Below are 18,296 nucleotides of genomic sequence, written 5' to 3' on the forward strand. Positions count from 1 at the left end.
GAGGGTTAACCTCAACCACTACTGTATTTTATACACTTCGGATGTTCTTGATTAGGTCTGCTAATCTGGAACTGTACTTCCCTCGACTGTTGGTCAATTTACAGGGAAAGTCTCAATTCCGTCTTTGCTCCGTCAAAAGGTCAAACAAGGTCCAATTTCACTTTCGAAAGAAGTTCTGGAACTCTTAAGTCAATTGGAACATCACTCTATTTCCTCAGTCAGCTTTTCACTTCACTAAGCCCCTGTGGACATCCTACGCGTAGGATGTCTACCTACTCTGTTTTTCCTGGAGTTTGCACTATAGATTTCCCTTGATGTGTTGAGTCCACAGCTCTTTTTACTTTTTGATTTGGACACCTATAAGCTGGTCAATTGATCAGAAATTTGTTCCAGCTGGTCAAATCAACTCCAATTTGGACCAAAATTGACTAGGAGGCTTGCCTCAGGCTATACAACACCCTGCTATGCCTACAGTCAGTTTTTGGCTTCAATATGATGCAGTAGACATCGTACACGTAGCATGTCTAACTGCTCAAAATGGCTTCAAATGCAAAGCACAGACTCCTCTTAAGGTGCTTATCACTTTGGTATGCTCAAAGCTGGGTTTAGAGTGCTAAATCACACAGAACACATCCTACGCGTAGGATGTCTATATGGTATGTTTGACTCCAAACTTGAGTCACAGCTTCCCCTTGATGTCAGCAACCCAGTGCTATGCTTAGATTTTAGTTTGGATTTCAAAAGACCCCAATTTTAGCTTTCCTAGCCCTTTTCAGTCAAAGATGCTAAAGTCTGCTTAAAATCCAATTTTCTCACCCGATTGAGATCTAACCTTTCTCAGGCACTCAATAAATCATGCAGATCATGCTCATGTAGCCATCCTATGGTTTTGGTCTTAAAATAATGCTTTGGCACAATTTGGGTAGGATGTCTGGCAATTTTCTTTCTATATGGCCTTATCCTGTCAAGATATGGTCAAACTTCCACTTTCCAGGTGAAAATAGGGTAAAACCTACCTTCTAAACACACTGGTCAACTCAGATTTTCAAATTTCCACCAGAACTCCCTATAGACATCCTACGCGTAAGATGTCTCTTGGCTTAAAATTTAATTATTTTTTGACAGAAGTACTCCTTATGCTCTACAGCTCTCTCAAAAACACTCACAAAAACTTTTGAACTTCTTCAGCTTCTAAACACTCTTTTCCGTCTTTTACAACCTTGTGATGAACCTAACAGCAAGTATAACATGCATGAAGTGGTCCAGATCAGAAATCATGATGTCCTACTTACCCTACTCCTACTCATCATGTGAGATGGTGATATTGGTGTCTTGGTTGCTTCCTCGCCTCTCCGGACTCTCAAGCTCTCCTTCCACCGCCTCTACCACTCCAACTCCTACTCTCCACACCACAACTTAACTAATACCTAAAAACTATCTAAGTCTTCCTGAGTGTACCTAAGTCGAAGGATCTAGGCCAGACACTCGCTCCCTAGACTCCTCCTAAGACCTAGAGGGTCCTCCACCCTCTGATCCTATCTAAATGTAAAACGAGACTCTGGCAAGCCAGAGAATCCCTATCCTCAAGGACTAGTCTCGGTCACCTACATAGGGTTTTCGTCCCCAGCAAACGGCGCCAATATTGGCGGATACACCATGACGGACGTCAGCACAGCGAGAACTCACCTAACAAGATTTGTCAGCTAAGGACGAAGCTCGACCCCCAGGCACGTGGAAGTAAGCATAGGGTGTCAACCTACACTCGACCGACTCTCGGCGACCGACTCTCGACTACTTCCTACAGAGGTCTCTACGCAATGTCTAAGCTACAACCTTCAGGAGTGCATAAGAGGAGATTTCCTACAACGCTTTCAAGAGCCAAATACCCATCAAACGTTCTCGAAACACCACAGAACTTGAAGGAAACCCTATTAACACCAATAGGTCGCTCTCCCTAAGGTCCATGAACCAAAACCCCAACCCTAAACACATGGTGCAAAATCACGTAGGATGTCTGGTCGAACTTTGCAGGTCATCGTTTCCAAAAACTAAAGTGCCTAATGTGTAGCTCTACTCATTGCGAACGCGTGGATATGTTGAAATGCAAAAACAGACAACGTATGCTCATCGAATCACCAGATGTAGCTCGTGGATCGAACTCGCAAACCCAGGTCGTACACACACAATGTAGGTATTGGCGCGTAGCTCTCGTCGGGGGCAACAGGCTGCACTTCTCCTCACTCGATTCCGACCATCGGTGCGCGCGTAGCGTCAAGATAAAACTCTCACTCTCTCTCATACACAGAGTACGCTCACTCACACAGACAGAACTTTTTAAAAATGACAAAGGTTTTTTTCATTAAGGTTACAAGTGGTATAAATACCTTACAATCTCAAACCCTAAGGTTCCAATTTAACCATCCACTCAATCTAAATGTCAAAAATGGGATACAATCTGGAAGCTTCTGCAAGCCCCACTATTTACAAAGGTAAAATGACGATTTTTCTCAATTAAAGAATAATTACAAAAAATAATATCCTGTCGAGCAATCATTCTCTGTTGGGTGTGTCCAACTGCTAACATCCGTTGTCACCAACTCTCTTTGGTCTATGCATCGATCAATTGGAACAAATGATACTTGACTTTATGCAAGAAGAATGCATTGAGAGTTCATTCTTTGCAATGCAGTAATCATGCTTTTGTTGCATGCGGATGATGTAGTGCTTCTAGCACACATTTTAGAAGATGCACAAAATCTTATGGTTGTCCTTGAGAACTTTTGCTTGCATAGTGGGCTGATTGTGAATGAATCCAAAACAAAGGTTATGCTTGTGAAAACCAACCATTAGGAGAATCCATGCATTGTGTACAACAATGAGACACTTGAAGTTGTTGAGAGCTTTAAGTACCTTGGCCTTGAGGTTCCATTCAATCACAAATGGCATGAATTTGCTATGTGTCATTTGGAACCGGGAAAGAGAGCATATTATGCATTTGAGAACATGTGTAATGCGGGAAACATCAAGTGTTGGGTTCTCAAGAAGTACCTTTTTGATGCATTGATGACACCCATTCTTCTTTATGGAGTTGAAGTATGGGGTGGGAGCATCTAAAAGTCTACTTGGAAAGAGTTTGAGAATGTCCAAAAGTGTTTTCTTACAAACTTCCTCCAAGTTAAGACACAAACACCGTATATGCTCCTACTTCTTGAGTCGGGATCTCTTCCAATTGAGGTTATGGGCATGGAAAGATTGTGGCGTACACGATAAAGATGCGTCAAAACTCCTCACATCGACTTCCTACAATTGCATGGGAAGCAAGCAAAAGAGTTCAAAAGATGCATAAAAGCAAGATATCGAGCACGGGATGGATGCAAGACATAAAGAAGTGGTTTGGGAGATGGGATGCATTACACTTGCTACATGATGCTTCATTTGACTCCCAAGTGAATGAAGCTTTTCTACAACACCAATTTATTACGGCTTGGGAGAAATCCGGTGGGTCACGCTTCATACATTACACCACCCATATTGCCCCCAACTACAAAACCATGTTCTTCAGTGAAAGAGAAAACCGTACTTACACTTACATTCTTGAGCCCATCCCCTTGTCAGAAACACGCACTATCGCAGCCATTCGGCTTAGCTCCCATTTCCTTTGATGCGAGGCAGGGCATTGGGACAATGGAGAAGAGTCAAACCGATTGTGCACATTATGCCCATTGCAAGTTCGAGTCTGAGTACCACACACTACTAGAGTGCTCAGCTTTTGGTCACATCCGAACTTGCTTCTCTCACATTTTCAGCCACGACTTAGACCTACACACTTTCCTCTCCCAACCACAGTGTGGGCTCTCTAAATTGCGACTCTCATCACCACAATTTTGGAGCATCGAGAGTCACTCATCAGCCATACACATACTACATCACATGTAACTTTGGTCCCATAGGTCATACTTGACCTCCAAGGACGATAATAAAATAAATCTCTCTCTCTCTCTCTCTCTCTCTCTCTCTCTCTCTCTCTCTCTCTCTCTCTCTCTCTCTCTCTCTCTCTCTCTCTCTCTCTCTCTCTATGATATCAAGTGGGTGCTAGAGAGTGGGAAAGGGAGGAAAGGAGAGAGAAAAAGAGAGGGGGGTTTGGAAGATTCAATCTCAAGAGCCATAGACAAAGTTTTTTTTTTTTTTAATCCTCAATCTCAAGAGCCATTTTTTTCAAATCTCTATCTCTCCTATCTCTCTCTCTCTCTCTCTCTCTCTCTCTCTCTCTCTCTCTCTCTCTCTCTCGCCATGACATCAAGTGGGTGCTAGAGAGTGGGAAAGGGAGGAAAGGAGAGAGAAAAAGAGAGGGGGGTTTGGAAGATTCAATCTCAAGAGCCATAGACAAAGTTTTTTTTTTTAAATCCTGAATCTCAAGAGCCATAGACAAAGTTTTTTTTTTAAAATCATGAATCTCAAGAGCCATTTTTTTCAAATCTCTATCTCTCCTATCTCTCTCTCTCTCTCTCTCTCTCTCTCTCTCACACACACACACACACACACACACACACACACACACACAATTCATCATGGAATACCCTTAAGCACTTTGCTTAAGGCCCACCTCTCGCACAACATTAATTTTTCCATGAGACTGAGTATGCATACATAGTGCCACATTACACGGACTTGCATCAGACACTGCTTTGACACTCATGCACATCCCTGACAACCCACTATCCTTCATGAGAAGTCCAAATAGGAGGGGGGAGGCATTCTAAATGCAAACCTATTCATCATATTAGGTATATCAAGGCAAGGGACAAACATCAGATATGATCCCTTAGGTGTGAGTACTTATGTACATAACAATGCTTTTTATTAAGAATATTAAATAAACGTGGAGTGATCTAGCACGTGTGCGCGCGCGCACACACACACACACACAGAAGGATTTCTCTTGGAGCATTAGGCTTCTATGATTTTCTAGCTAATTTCTAGATCTTTTTCACTTATTTTCTGCTATTTCTCTTTATTTTCTATTGCATTTTTTTCTTTTCTTTAGAAAAAGAATTAAAAAAAAAAGAAAAGCAAGATACAAGTAAGAAGAGTCTATGAAGTCACAAGAACTTCCAAAACTCTAATTGGAGGTCGTTTGGTCAAGATTCAAAATGGGCATAACTTGGTAAGATGGAGACCAAACTTGACTTGCAGATTAAGGTATTAAAGTTACCAAATGTTGCGAAGGAGTCTCTCCAAAAACTCTACATGCAAGGTGATACAAACAAAGAGGCTCTTGGACGTCAAAAGCATCAAAATTGCTAAAAAATCATCCAAATGACATCGAAATGGGGTCACACTTCATTACATAACTTCTACATGGCTACTACATCATGTCTCGCATCATACATAGTGTCAGGCCTCAACCTACATTCCATGACCATAGTAAGAGCTTCATTCAAATGACAAATTGCTAATAGCAGCAATAATGGCATCTAATAGATGGGGTGATACCTCAAGTGTGTCTCAAGGGAGTATATGCTCATGTGGTAATAGTCACATAACCAAAAAATTATATATATTTGTGCTAGGTAGGAAAAACCACAATTTCTTCTTTACCTAGTTCATGTTGAACAACAACCAAATCTTGATTTAGCCAGTGATTTATCCTAACCTAGAAACTAGTGCCTATGAAGTCTCAAATGTATTGGACTTACCCAATGCCAATAACCTGCTTTTTTATTATGCCAGAAGCGTGAAAGTGGTAAAAAAAATTCATGGGAGGCCACATTTATGGTACAAATGGTTCAATACTCTTAAAACATCATGGGGAACATGCCCACAAAGTTGGAAGTCAATTAGAGTTAAAATCTTCAATCTGAGGAAAAATTCACGATCTTTTTCCACTGAAGATGATCACACACCTAGCAAGGTTTTCAAGTTTTCAACCTAATGGCCATTTTGTCTAGAGTTGATAGATCACTCTTGTAAAGTCAAAAGTCAAAAATCTCACATCTATTGTGAATAGGGTCCAAAAAAGCATGTAGGAGCTAATGTCGAAAACCCCGGTTCAAGTCAAACCACTCAACCAAACTTCACCAATTTTGTACCAATGCCTATTCTTACAGTGTACATCATGCCCATGAGATCCAAATCCAAAAAAGGTCGCTATCCATCAAATCAAGGAAAAAATCGTGCTCTTTTCCTAATCTGGCATGAATGAAAAATTTCCAAGTTTTAATGCATTCTACATGAACCATATAGTCATTTTAAGACAACCAGAGTCTCAACAAGCTAAATGGATACATGAAGACATGGAAACTACAAGAATAGATTTGAAAATTTGCTAAAAACGCTATTGTGATGGGATGGTTAGACAAGAGCTATGCAAAACGATACAAAAGAAATGCCCAAGAAGTGGAGCCATAAGCAAAAAGTTGGAGTAGATACGGCCTTCACTATCTTCAAGGAGACAGAGATAGCTTGATAAGAGACTCCTAAATTTCAGACCTTGACTCAGGTCAGGGACGACGTGAAGTAGGAGGGGTGGAGTTTTGGAAAATTCCAACAACAAATGCCTACTTTAGAAAAGAAGATGCTTACGAGGCTTGTGAACCTTTGTAACACAAATTTGAATGTCGTTAGATTTTGTCGTACTTTTTTGTTAGCATGGGATTTGGGGCTATGAGCTTCCAATTTGTATCAATAGATAGACATTTTTCTAGACCAATTTACTCATTATTTGGAGTAGAAATAGCCATTGTACATTTGAGACCCTTAGTCAGGGTCGGGGTCGGGTCGGGGTCAGGGTATAAAGGGCAATTTTGTAAGGACTTTGAGGAGGTTAATTCATAAGTAAATTCAAGCGATAAGGTTTTCTTTGTACGTCGTGAGTACTCTCTTGCTGTCAAAATTTCATCCCTTTGCATGGCACTACACGATTATCATATCAGCAAGCCAAGGGTATCAGTGTGTTAGCTTCAAGGAGCTCTGCATGTTGATGTCTACATTGCAAGCATTTCACGAGATGCAAACATCGACTCCCACGACCTTTCAGGTGATAGATCTCACTATTTGAGCGTTGTTTTGAGATTTTGTGAATTGCATTAGATTCCCAACGCTTAGGATCACCTAATAGGTGTGGTCGACATCAAATTTGGTGACCTACAATTTTGCTACTATAGAAAATTACATTTTTTTAGTATACAGATTTTATATTTGTTGGTTCAGAAGTGTCTTGCCCTAGTAAGGAGTGCGTGTGCCAAATTTGTTGTTGATCAGAGTTGCTTTGCTATCGGTTTTGCATGTGCATGTGTGATTGGATCGAAGAGGTAGAAATCAGGTTTTTTGCTATTAACGAGTTCATAAACTGTTTTCACGGAGCGTATTGTGTTCACACAAGAGATTGACAACCTCTTGGCATGCGTTCATGCCTTAATCGAGTCACTTGTTCTCTAGGGTTGACATTTTAGTCTTGGGACTGTCTCTTTGTCAAATGTGAAAAATAATGTAAAAAGACCCCTCTGACAACACACTCAATAGAGAATAGAAGAGAGTAGAGAAGGAGAGAAGCTCTTCAGTGTATCAACATAGATTACATTCCAAGATTGCAATCCATGGAAGCTTGAGCTTGCATCCAAGGAGGGTAGAGCGCTTGCTTAGAGGCTAGGTCAAAAGCCCTTTCACATTCTATAAAGTGATATTTATGCTTAAAGCTGTAAACTAGTTGTGTGGATGGACAATAGTAAAATTACTACCTTAGACTTAAAGTGGGAGCTTGGGAGATAAAAAGTGGAACTCATATGATTGTGAGCTATCATCATAAGATTACATTACATCTGTGATCACCACATAACCACTCAAAAAATATGTGGAGTGCCCAAAACACCATTTAACTCCGTATTTGCAACTAATAGCTCCAATGAGGGCAAAAATTGTATGCTTGCTCCTTTTTTTGTTGTTGCTCCAATGAACTATCACATGACCATCTTGGATATCTTTATGGTCAACTTTCACCAAATCACTACTTTGACTAGGTTTTTAACCTTTCTGCAGCAATACCACGTCATTTTTAAAAATAGGTCCAATAGGGCTCCAAGTCATGTATTTAGATTTCACATAGCCATATTAAGCCATGATACTCCAATTTGACCATGATTATCTCCATTTACCATGGTTAACCAAGCTTTGACCCCTTTCACCAAGGTTGACCATACCTTAATTGGCAAGTGTACACTTTTGAGCACATAACTCCCCATTGTCTTATGAGTGATGGTCCCTAGCCACTTCTTTATAAAAGGTGCTTGATGTGAGATCAATGAGAAAACAAAAGGGTATTTGGGATGGAGTTGCCAAGATATAAGTTGGTTGCTGGAGAAGGTTAGTAAAGAGAGTGAAAATAACAAAAAGTTAGTCACGTATGGCTTGATTAGAGCTGCTCAAAGTATTGTTTTGATTGGGTAGCAAAGATTATGGCAAGGCATTTTGATTATTTAGGTGTTGAGTAATTAAACGCCATTTGTAGATCCAAAGCCATAGTATCAATGGATGTTGAAGTTAGTAGCAACCAAAAATTCAACTTGAAAAGACTACCATGGGGCGTGGTAGCTTTGATGGTAGTTGACTATTGGTTTCTTGCAGTGGTGGGAGATTGTTGATATGTTAAACTCCAAGAGTTTTTGTTGGATTTCATATCTGCTCTTTGAGGTTCTTTGTTTTGTTTGCTGCAATAAAACAACAAATTTTGGAGAGGCTAATGAGAGATACATCCCTCTGTTTGAGCTAGATCATAGCTAAGAAGTACTCTTCCAAGGGACACCTCTTGTCCAAACTTGGTTATGCCTTGGAATTATTGCTGCATACAACATACCCTAGTCTTGACTCAGCCATATGTTGGTTGATGATGAGAATCTTCCTTGTTGAAACTCTGAGAAAAAAGTTGAGATAAAGGGAAAAAACATAGCAAAAAAACGTGCATCTTTTGTTGGATTGCGAGCAATGAAAGCGTGCCTATTGCACGTGCCTACTGGTGAGATTCCCTATTCTACATACTCAAAGATTATGCAATAAGAACAATATGCGGTGTAAGGAAAGAGTTGTGATGGGTTCTTAGAAGAACTTTATGTAGCACTTGTGACACTTTAAAGTGTCATAAAGGGTTGGCACAAGTTCAAAGACAGATTTTGCAAAAAGAAGTTTTTCCTCTCTCATCACAATGCATGTGTGAATGAGTATGCTTCAACATCTACATTGGACTCTTATGTAAGACTTAGAATTGGACTCTTATGCTCACCTTGTCTGACACGAGTAAGGAACTTACATATGCTCACCTCTCTAGCTTGAGCTAAAAGCACATTAAAATATGAAAAATAAAGAAAGACTCTGCACATGCAGCCTATTTACATTGAGTAGATAAGACTTGAAGATTAGGTCTAACATCCAAGTCCGGTTTGGTTTGAGAATGCTTGACTTGTGACTCTTATGCTAGAGTGCTTTGTTTCCACCCTAGTGACTTGACTTTAGTGTAGAGAGTTTTTTCCATGGAGAAAAGCTTGAAGAATTTGAGCTCTTTGCTTGATTGTTTTTGTTGTAAAAGGTTGGCTAGCAACGTTCTCATGTTGACATTATTGCCTTTCACTTCAATATCGATGGAGTTGAGGATGTCTTCAACCTTTTCATGCATATGGAGAGGCTTTGTAGGTATCAATTCTTGATCGTATAGTTCACTGTCACACGGGTGATGTGGCCCTTATTATGGTCTAGAGGCAATTGGTCTTCATGCAAACCTTGTCTTCACACATCCTTTTGGATTTTTGGTTATGAAATCTCCTTCTCACTTGGACATTATCGCGTTGCGCTCTTGGCTAACTAGTAACCAAATTTTTCCATTACCTATTTAGTAGCCTCGTGTGTTGGGGATTATGGCCTTTGTCCTAGACCTCTCCAAACCTCTATGGGTACTACTCCTTGTACAATTAGCAGTTTAGTCATCTTGTGAGCATGTGAGGGCATGTGGCCTAGCATACATGGCACCATGAGTCACACAAGAGTCCAAAGCCATTCCTAGTCACCCTAGTCACCCCCATTCTATGGAGCTACGCTTGGCCTTTTGGAGATACCCCTTAACCCTTGGGAAAGATGCTAGTGACCCTTGAGAGGTGCACCCATCCATATGTTGCTACTACCTAAGTAGCCACACATAAACACTTTGTAGTGTTGTTGTTCATTTCATTATTATCAAGTATGGTTCTTAGTTTTCTACATTGTGCATTGTCCAATTGCTCTCTCTAATTACTCGTCATGAATGCTACACTAATCATGCCACCCTAACCCTAAACCTTTCAACTTGTATCAGAGCCACATAATGGTTTGTATTTTTCTAATCACACTTAGATTCATTAGTCTATTCACTCCCTAATCAATATCCTAATCTTCTATGTATGGGCATGTTCTTTGTGAAGTCCAACGAGTTGCTACCCTCCATGGCTTGATTAGAGTTGATTGAGGAGATTGTAAGTGTCATTAGCATTGAGTGCTACATTAAGCATCTTTCCTAAGCTAGATTGATAGGATGTCTTCTCTCCCTTCATTTCCAATCAATTGAATCAAATTTTCCCTCATTTAGATTGCATTTGATGCCAATTTTGCATGTTTTTTCACATTTTTTGAGTCTAATAGGTTGCTCTTCAAAGCTTTTCTTTCTTTGATTTGCAGGTGTTCTGATAGCCCAAAGAGAGCTTTCATTTGAGCTATTAACCTCTGCAAAGAGAGATCTATAACCCACCCTTCATTATCCCACCCTTATTAGATTCCTAAATATAGATAAGTGTATTGTTGTTTTTAGACTTTGACTTATTCACACAAAAACATAAAAATTCAAAAGACACCTGGCTTTAGACAATGGACAATGGACAATAATTAGCACAAAAACAACTCAGTATTTGATTCATTTGTGTACATCATAGTGAGAATGAGGTATCATTCTAGTGTTTTGTATATAAGATACTCAAGAACAACTTATTCTGAAGTGAAAGAGGCCAGATTCGATAGGGATGGACAACAACAAATCCAAAAAGATCCTAAGTAAAGATAGAGCCCTCACCTGCATCCATGTGAACAAGAGAACATATTCGTTAGCCTTGAATACATATTACAGGTGTCAACAAACCTATCAGTTGTTCTCCATGTCCTACTTAAAACCTTTTTAACTTATACGGATAGTCGAGCAAATATTCTCTCTACACTACATAGGCAAGAAAATACTCTCTCTTTTGGAAGCCTTGTTGATAAGCAAGCTAAGTGGGCTTGGTGGTCAGAGGGTTGATCCTATACTTGGGGCCTTGGTCGTGGGCACAATTCCGTTTAAGGAAGATGAACTGGGCAAAATTTGATTAGGCAATGCTCAAGCGCATTTAACTCCATTGGCAAGTCCATTAGTGTTGTATCACACGTGCTCCAAAAAAAAAATGGTTGCCGATTGGATCTGAAGCTCCATTTTAGATCATTTTGGCTCCGTCAAGAGCTCATCCCATGGAGCATCAAACACTTGGCACCAACACTCCAAGAGTTAATTCACCTTGTCGCTTCCTTTGGGCAATAGTGCCATCTTTGTTGGCAACATGTCAGACCTGCAAAAAATCCAAAGGTAGCCCCCACCCTTTCCCCTATCAAAGAGGTGTTTCCTGCAAGCTACGGCTATCATAGAAGGATTGCACTAGTAATCAAAAGCACCATTCTAGCTTCAAAGGATCTTCAAAGGCCTCTATCAAGCATCAAGCAAGAAGGAATTCTCTCTCTCTCTCTCTCTCTCTCTCTCTCTCTCTCTCTCTCTCTCTCTCTCTCTCTCTCTCTCTCTCTCCCCCTTTTTTTCACTCGCCCCAAAAAAATTAAAGATTAATAAATTTTGCACCCAAGGCACCACACCTTAGTTATGTACGTGTTTATCATTTTGGTGATGACATTATTTTGGTGCACTTGTAAAGAGGTTAGACATTGGCATTAACACACCGCTAATAGCTAAGACCCCTCTAGTTGCACTATGGAGGATAATGGAATCAAGAAGTTCAATGGAGAGGGTTTTCACACCTCAAAGACAAAGCTATAAGGTTACGTTATGCGGACACAATTGTGGTATGTTGTTAAATCAAGGGCAGATGAGCCATCTACAACTCAACATAGCCCACATAGCCCAAGTGGAAGCCAAAGAAGAGTAAGCTATTGGCATAATTATCACTTCACTGAATGATAATTAAATGCACTCCACTGACAATTGCATCGTAGACATCCACTTTAGAGAACAAAATTGGTGCCAACAAAAATTAAGCAAAACAAGCCTTGAAATGAAGATTTACAAACTCACAATGAATCAAGGGGAGGACACTTCAATCCTTATGAATAGATTAATGCGTATCATTGATCAATTAACTTGCATTGAGTGTCAAATTCCAAGGGAAGATAAGGTTGTTGTGCTCTCAAGTGCCGTTCTTGAAAATTTTGACAACATTGTCATAGTGCTAGAACAAGAAGACTCAACATCTTCTTTGCCACATGTCATCAATGCTTTGATTAAGGAAGAGTAATAACAAACAAAGAAGACTTCAACCAATGGAGGAGAGTTCATTGCATCTTCATGAATGAGGACAAATAATAAGAAGTTCTACGAGTGTGGCAAATCGGGGCATCTTTCTAAAGATTACTACAAGAACAAGTATTAAATGCAAATACAAAATGTCACAATAGTAGCAGTAACACCAACAGAGACAAAGGCAAAGTCAACTTATAGAGGATGAAGACAAATATGAATATTAAGAGGAGGAGAACTATCTCCATGTTTGTACTGCCCTGCTCATTCTAGCAACTTTGTTGATGTAGTACTGTAGAGGATATGGATGGTCTTCCACCTTCTTTGTTTGAGGGGAGGGTTCTTTAGTCTGTGTGACACCTTATCAGTTGAGACAACCTTCTATTGTGTCCAACTACTTCAGTCTATGTGACTACTAGCCTGTGTGGCATTGAGTCTCAATCCAATTTGCTTTATTATAGTACAAAGTCCAAGGGGAGGATTGTTGGGATTATGGACTTTGGCCTAGACCTCTGCAAACCTCTATAGTCTATGGGTATTACCTATTGTATAGTCATCAGTCTAGTCATCTTGTGAGCATGTGGGGGGACACAACCTAGCACACATAGCATGGTGAGTTGCATAAGAGTCCAATCCTATTCTCAGTCATCCCCACTCTTGTCCTTTGAGAGATACCCATTGACCCTTGGGAGAGATGCTAGGGATCCTTGAGAGGTGCACCTAGCCATATGCTACTACTTAAGTAGCTGCACATTGTACAAACTTCTTGGTGTTTTTGATCATTCAATTATCAAATATTGTTATTAGGTTTCTACTTTGTGCATTGTTCAATTGCTCTCTCTAATTACACATTATGAATGCTACACTAATCATGCCACCCTAACCCTAACATTTCATTGTAAAGTTAAGAGATCCTTGGGTACGCACCTTTGCATTGGTTATGTTGAAGGCTCATGGTGGGATTTAGGAGTACTTGTGGATGTCCTATAGTGCAATGTAAGTATGTGTCTCTTTTACCCAGATTGTCCTAAAGTTTGTTGAGGTTGATGCCTTTGTTTCGTATTTACTTGCTTGTTTGTGGAGGCACTATATACCGTGTAATTTATGGAGCTCGTAACCACATACTTGTTTGACCTTTGTAGAATACTTGTTCGGTTAATGATTGTTGAGTGGTGAGACATCTACTAGCCACATTGGCCATGTTTATTGTGTTGTTTATTAATTGGCATTCATTACCATCACTTAGCTTTTGCGCTTTGACTAGTGCTTTGGTCACCAATATTTTTTTATGAATGCCACCTTTGCTCTCTATGTGAGGGATACTTGGGTTGGAACCTGATTCTATAGATTGTAAATATAGATGAAGCTCATAGATTATGGTATAAGTGGATTTGTCCCACTAACTTCTGATGTGTATGTATACTGCCAATGGGAACTGAGCCTAAAGATCATATTTTAGAATCCCTAGGTATAAAAGTAAATTATTGAAAAGATAAGAGAAAACTCTCTGTATGATGAAGTAGTGAAGTGAGCGAAGCTACTTTGTAATCGACATATCTTGCAATCCAATATTCAAATCAAGTTCCGTAAAGTGCATTGTGCTCTTCTCCTCTTGTGCTATGTTTGGAGTGTATTCATTGTCGATTGGTGAAGGTTCACCTCTATGCTATGTGAGCCTTAATCTAATGTTTAAATGATATTTTCAAGTTGAAACACTCATGTTTTGATAGGAAGTTGTTCTTAGGCCTTAGGAGAATCTATTAAATAGTTTTTGTTTTTGTTTTGGTGGATCCCTATTGTGTACCTCTTAGAATCAGGTTCTCAGGGTCCATATCTATTCTAATAGTCCTCCCCTATAGTCTCCTAGAGTTACGTAGCATTTAAAGCTCATTTACCTGAGAAATTATCAAGTGATTAGTTGGCATAGTGATCGTATGCCTGTTGAGACTGATTGTTGATGGTTGGTTCATGGTTGCTCTTGTGCATCTTTTTATGAAGGTTTACCTCCATTGTGATTGACAACCGAACATGTCTCCGTGCCCCATCTAAGTTGATTCCTTGAGTATTGACATATTGTGTATGTTAGTGCCTGATAGTAGCTATGCTATGGACGTCTATCTCACTGATATGTAACAGAGTGCTTGGATACCCACTTGAAAGAGTTGTTAGCTCTTGACTCTTGGTTAGAATAACCTTTGGCTTTTGTTGCACTTGGGTTGGTTGTGGTGTCTTTTTGGAACTTCTTTTTGATACGTGGATGCCTTGCTAGATTTTTGACCTGCAGGAATAAGAGGGCTTTTTCCTTTGCTTTTATAGATTTCTAGAAGCTTGGAGAAAAATTTTCACGATTACATTGACTAGATTTTCAAGATCCTCATGGGATTGCACTCCGTTTATATCAGGCAAAAGGTTAGATCACACAAAATCATCAAAATTGTCCTTCCTTTGATTTCTAGAATCCATAATGACTTGACTTGGCCTAATGGGTATAATGTCAAAGCCATCTTCATGAAAAGTCTAAGTTTTAACTGGAAGGACATATCAACTGTAGCTAGGATTTACATCCTATTGGTTACAGACTTGGTATCAAGGAAATCTTGATAAATATACTCACCATTCATAGGGATCATAACATCAATTTTGGCACATGAATTGATGATGTAGCAAATTCAAAGTCCACCACTAGTATACACATGACATCTTATAATCATGGATGGTGAGGTTTATCCTAGCTGCAACACTCTCGTTGTCTCATGAAAGGTCTCCCCAAAATGACATGGTATTCAGGGTCTCACCCAAAATTCTACTATAGCAAAGGTGTGCATTGGCTCCACCATGTAGCTAGTTGCATTGACATTCTCAAGTAGACCCAGAGGAATTTCTAGTATGCCATCTGCTAGTTGGAGGACCATTTACGTTTTCCAAAGAGCTAGTCATTCCCACGTTGCCCGTGTTGTTTCTGTGGCTATGCTCACTTCTACTCCCCAAGTTACCCAATAACTTATGGCCTTTATACTCAATTAGCAAGGTGACATTGCCCTTGTTGGCATTGTTTTTTTAATAAGATATCTTGGACAGGCATGGGTTTCAACCTTATTTTAGGAGTAGGCTTGAAAAACTACTGGTCTAAGCCACGATTTATGCAATATTCCCTAACCTAGAAATTTGATGATTCACATCAACTAGTTTTATGGGATTGCACTGACTCACTCACACTTACATGTTGCAGGGGTTGAACCGTAGTGGGTGCACTTAAATCTCCTCTCCTTAACCACAAGGCCAACTCCCCTTCTTAAGGCTACATTAAAAACAAGATCAGATGGATTAAATGATACACTATCTAACAAGAAGTTGGGTAACGATCTTTTTTGAGGTGTCAGAATGGCATGACAACTCAAGGTAGCCGTTGCATTCTTTGTTTGGATCCTCTATGTATTATTTGAACAAATCATCAAAGCTTTAAGTACATCATCACTCAAACCAAGTTATCCACCAACAAACAAATGAGGTGGGATTTTTTTTTCATAATTTCATTTTCATAATGCTCACATTCTTGGCAAGCACAATCAAGTACTAGATACACCTTCTCATAGACCCAAGGTTAGTGCCATATAAATGGTATCTCCCTAATATGATAGAGGAATATTCTACAAATCCAAATTATATTGATGTTATGTCGTCATTCACCAATGGGAAGACACAACATCCATTTACATTTATAATTGCATTTCTTCTCTATGGAAATAGATTATGTGTCACTCAAGCTCTATGCAAGAAAGTAATGCAAGTGTCACATGCTCCTTTGTATGCAAGGCAATGTGGAATTTCACCTAGGGGGTCCACCTTTCAAAAATACATATAGCTCGTGTGTTCAAGAGGTATTTATAAAACCCCTCTACACACACACACACTGTAGTACTTTTCTCTCTCTGTATATTACCTAAAACCACTATGCTCTAAATCACACCTGGGTAGTTTTTACACATGGTGCCCTGCTCTAATAAAAACACCTCGTATTGCTTTCTTCTTTTTTCCACTTAAGCTATAGTTAAAATATTTAAGAAAATGCCCACTTTCTAGGCTACATTAGGATAGTACCCACATGGGACGTTACCCTTAAATGGTTATAATTACAATGTGGGCAGTTAAGTCGGCTGCGATAAACGAGGCTTAAACTCGCACTCTACAGTTGTGCCACACACATTGTCTCTTCCCTGCCATTCTAATGGTGCGTATATTACACTGTTCTACTAAACCGGCCTCATCAGAGGCGGCTGCTTTTGTTTCCCTAGTTGAAAGAGCACATGGCATACTCAGTGCTTGGAATGATGATGGTTACTGCCTGCTACACACCATGAGTACTCGGGATGAATCTTCTTCTATTTAAAGAGGTGAGGGTGCATTCCGCCTCTCACTTAGCCTTGTGTGTGTTTTATCTGCATAAAGAAAGGACTGCGTGTATTCGTTCTTTGCTGTGTCGTTATGGAGCTGGTTGAGCAACCTACACAGGCCAGTTACTGTATATTCTCTGGGTATTAAGGTTATCTCTCCTTGGTATGTATAGGTCTAAAGGTGATGTAAACACCTTTGCTTATAGGCATGTGTACCACGTGACTTAGCTTGGTAAGGCCCACTATGTGGGTGGCTAAGTTGGACTACGTGTGACAGTTGAAAAAAATTTGGTGTGGGAGACTATGGTTTAAGGATCTTGTTATTGTTTTTGTTTTTCTTTTCGGGTTTGTGAGCTTTGCTTAAACTGTTTACTGCATAAAAAATGGGGCACCTAAGGTAGCGGGAATATGGGAAGTTGGTTGATTAGTTTGCTTTACAACAATCCTCGCAAAGGAGGATACCACCTAGCTTATTGTGCATAACTCACGAGCATCATGTTTTGGTGAGGTGACTTGCCGCGGACGCTTACTGTTCATATTTTTTTCCTGTTTACCTCTTTGAAGTAGGTATAGACTTATAAAATGTTCTAGAAACTCTGGTTTTCTGCATATTTAATGAAAAAGGTTTTTTCTCCCTTAACAATCTCATTAGGGCTATCATCCTTTTTGGATTGTTACATGGGTTATGGTTTTTTTGTCATTCACTTATTCTGACTGAATATCGAGGATATGTTGAGGTATAAGCATCATAAAAACTACAAAAGAATGTTGTAGCATTAAGAATGATAATATTGATCTAACTATCAAAGCTTAAAACTAGTTAATTTTTGGTGGGTTTAGCAATACTTCTTCCCTCTTAGCCCTAAAAAACTGGAATGACTTTTTTGCTGGATACAATCGCTACCGTGGATGCTATATCTTGATGGCATAGCTTCGGCTATCTTTGCCCTTGGGAAAACTAAACTCTGTCGTAATGTTTTACTGGTCTTAAGTCCTAAAAGGTTGGATTGGACACTCTCTGCATAAAATATTGAAGGTTCGGATCTTTTATACCGATGTGGGTATTAAGGCACTTGGATTAGAAGGGGTGGTGGCCTTCTAATCAAAATGATATGTATAATAATATCTATTAAGGTCTATTAAAGAAATGAAGGTATATAGAAGCCATATGTATAACTATCTCCTTAAAAAATAAAAAATACAAGGCTAATTTTTCTTGGAACTTTTTTGGCTTAAAGCAGGTGTTTGTACATGATTACACATACACGTGCTACTAAGGAAGTACTTATGCTATTAGTATATACTGGAATGACGCTTCATTCTCATAAACTCTGTACAAAGATAAT

The sequence above is a fragment of the Adiantum capillus-veneris genome, chromosome 21 (genome assembly GCF_014529385.1).
Source record: "Adiantum capillus-veneris isolate H3 chromosome 21, ASM1452938v2, whole genome shotgun sequence".
NCBI lineage: Eukaryota > Viridiplantae > Streptophyta > Polypodiopsida > Polypodiales > Pteridaceae > Adiantum > Adiantum capillus-veneris.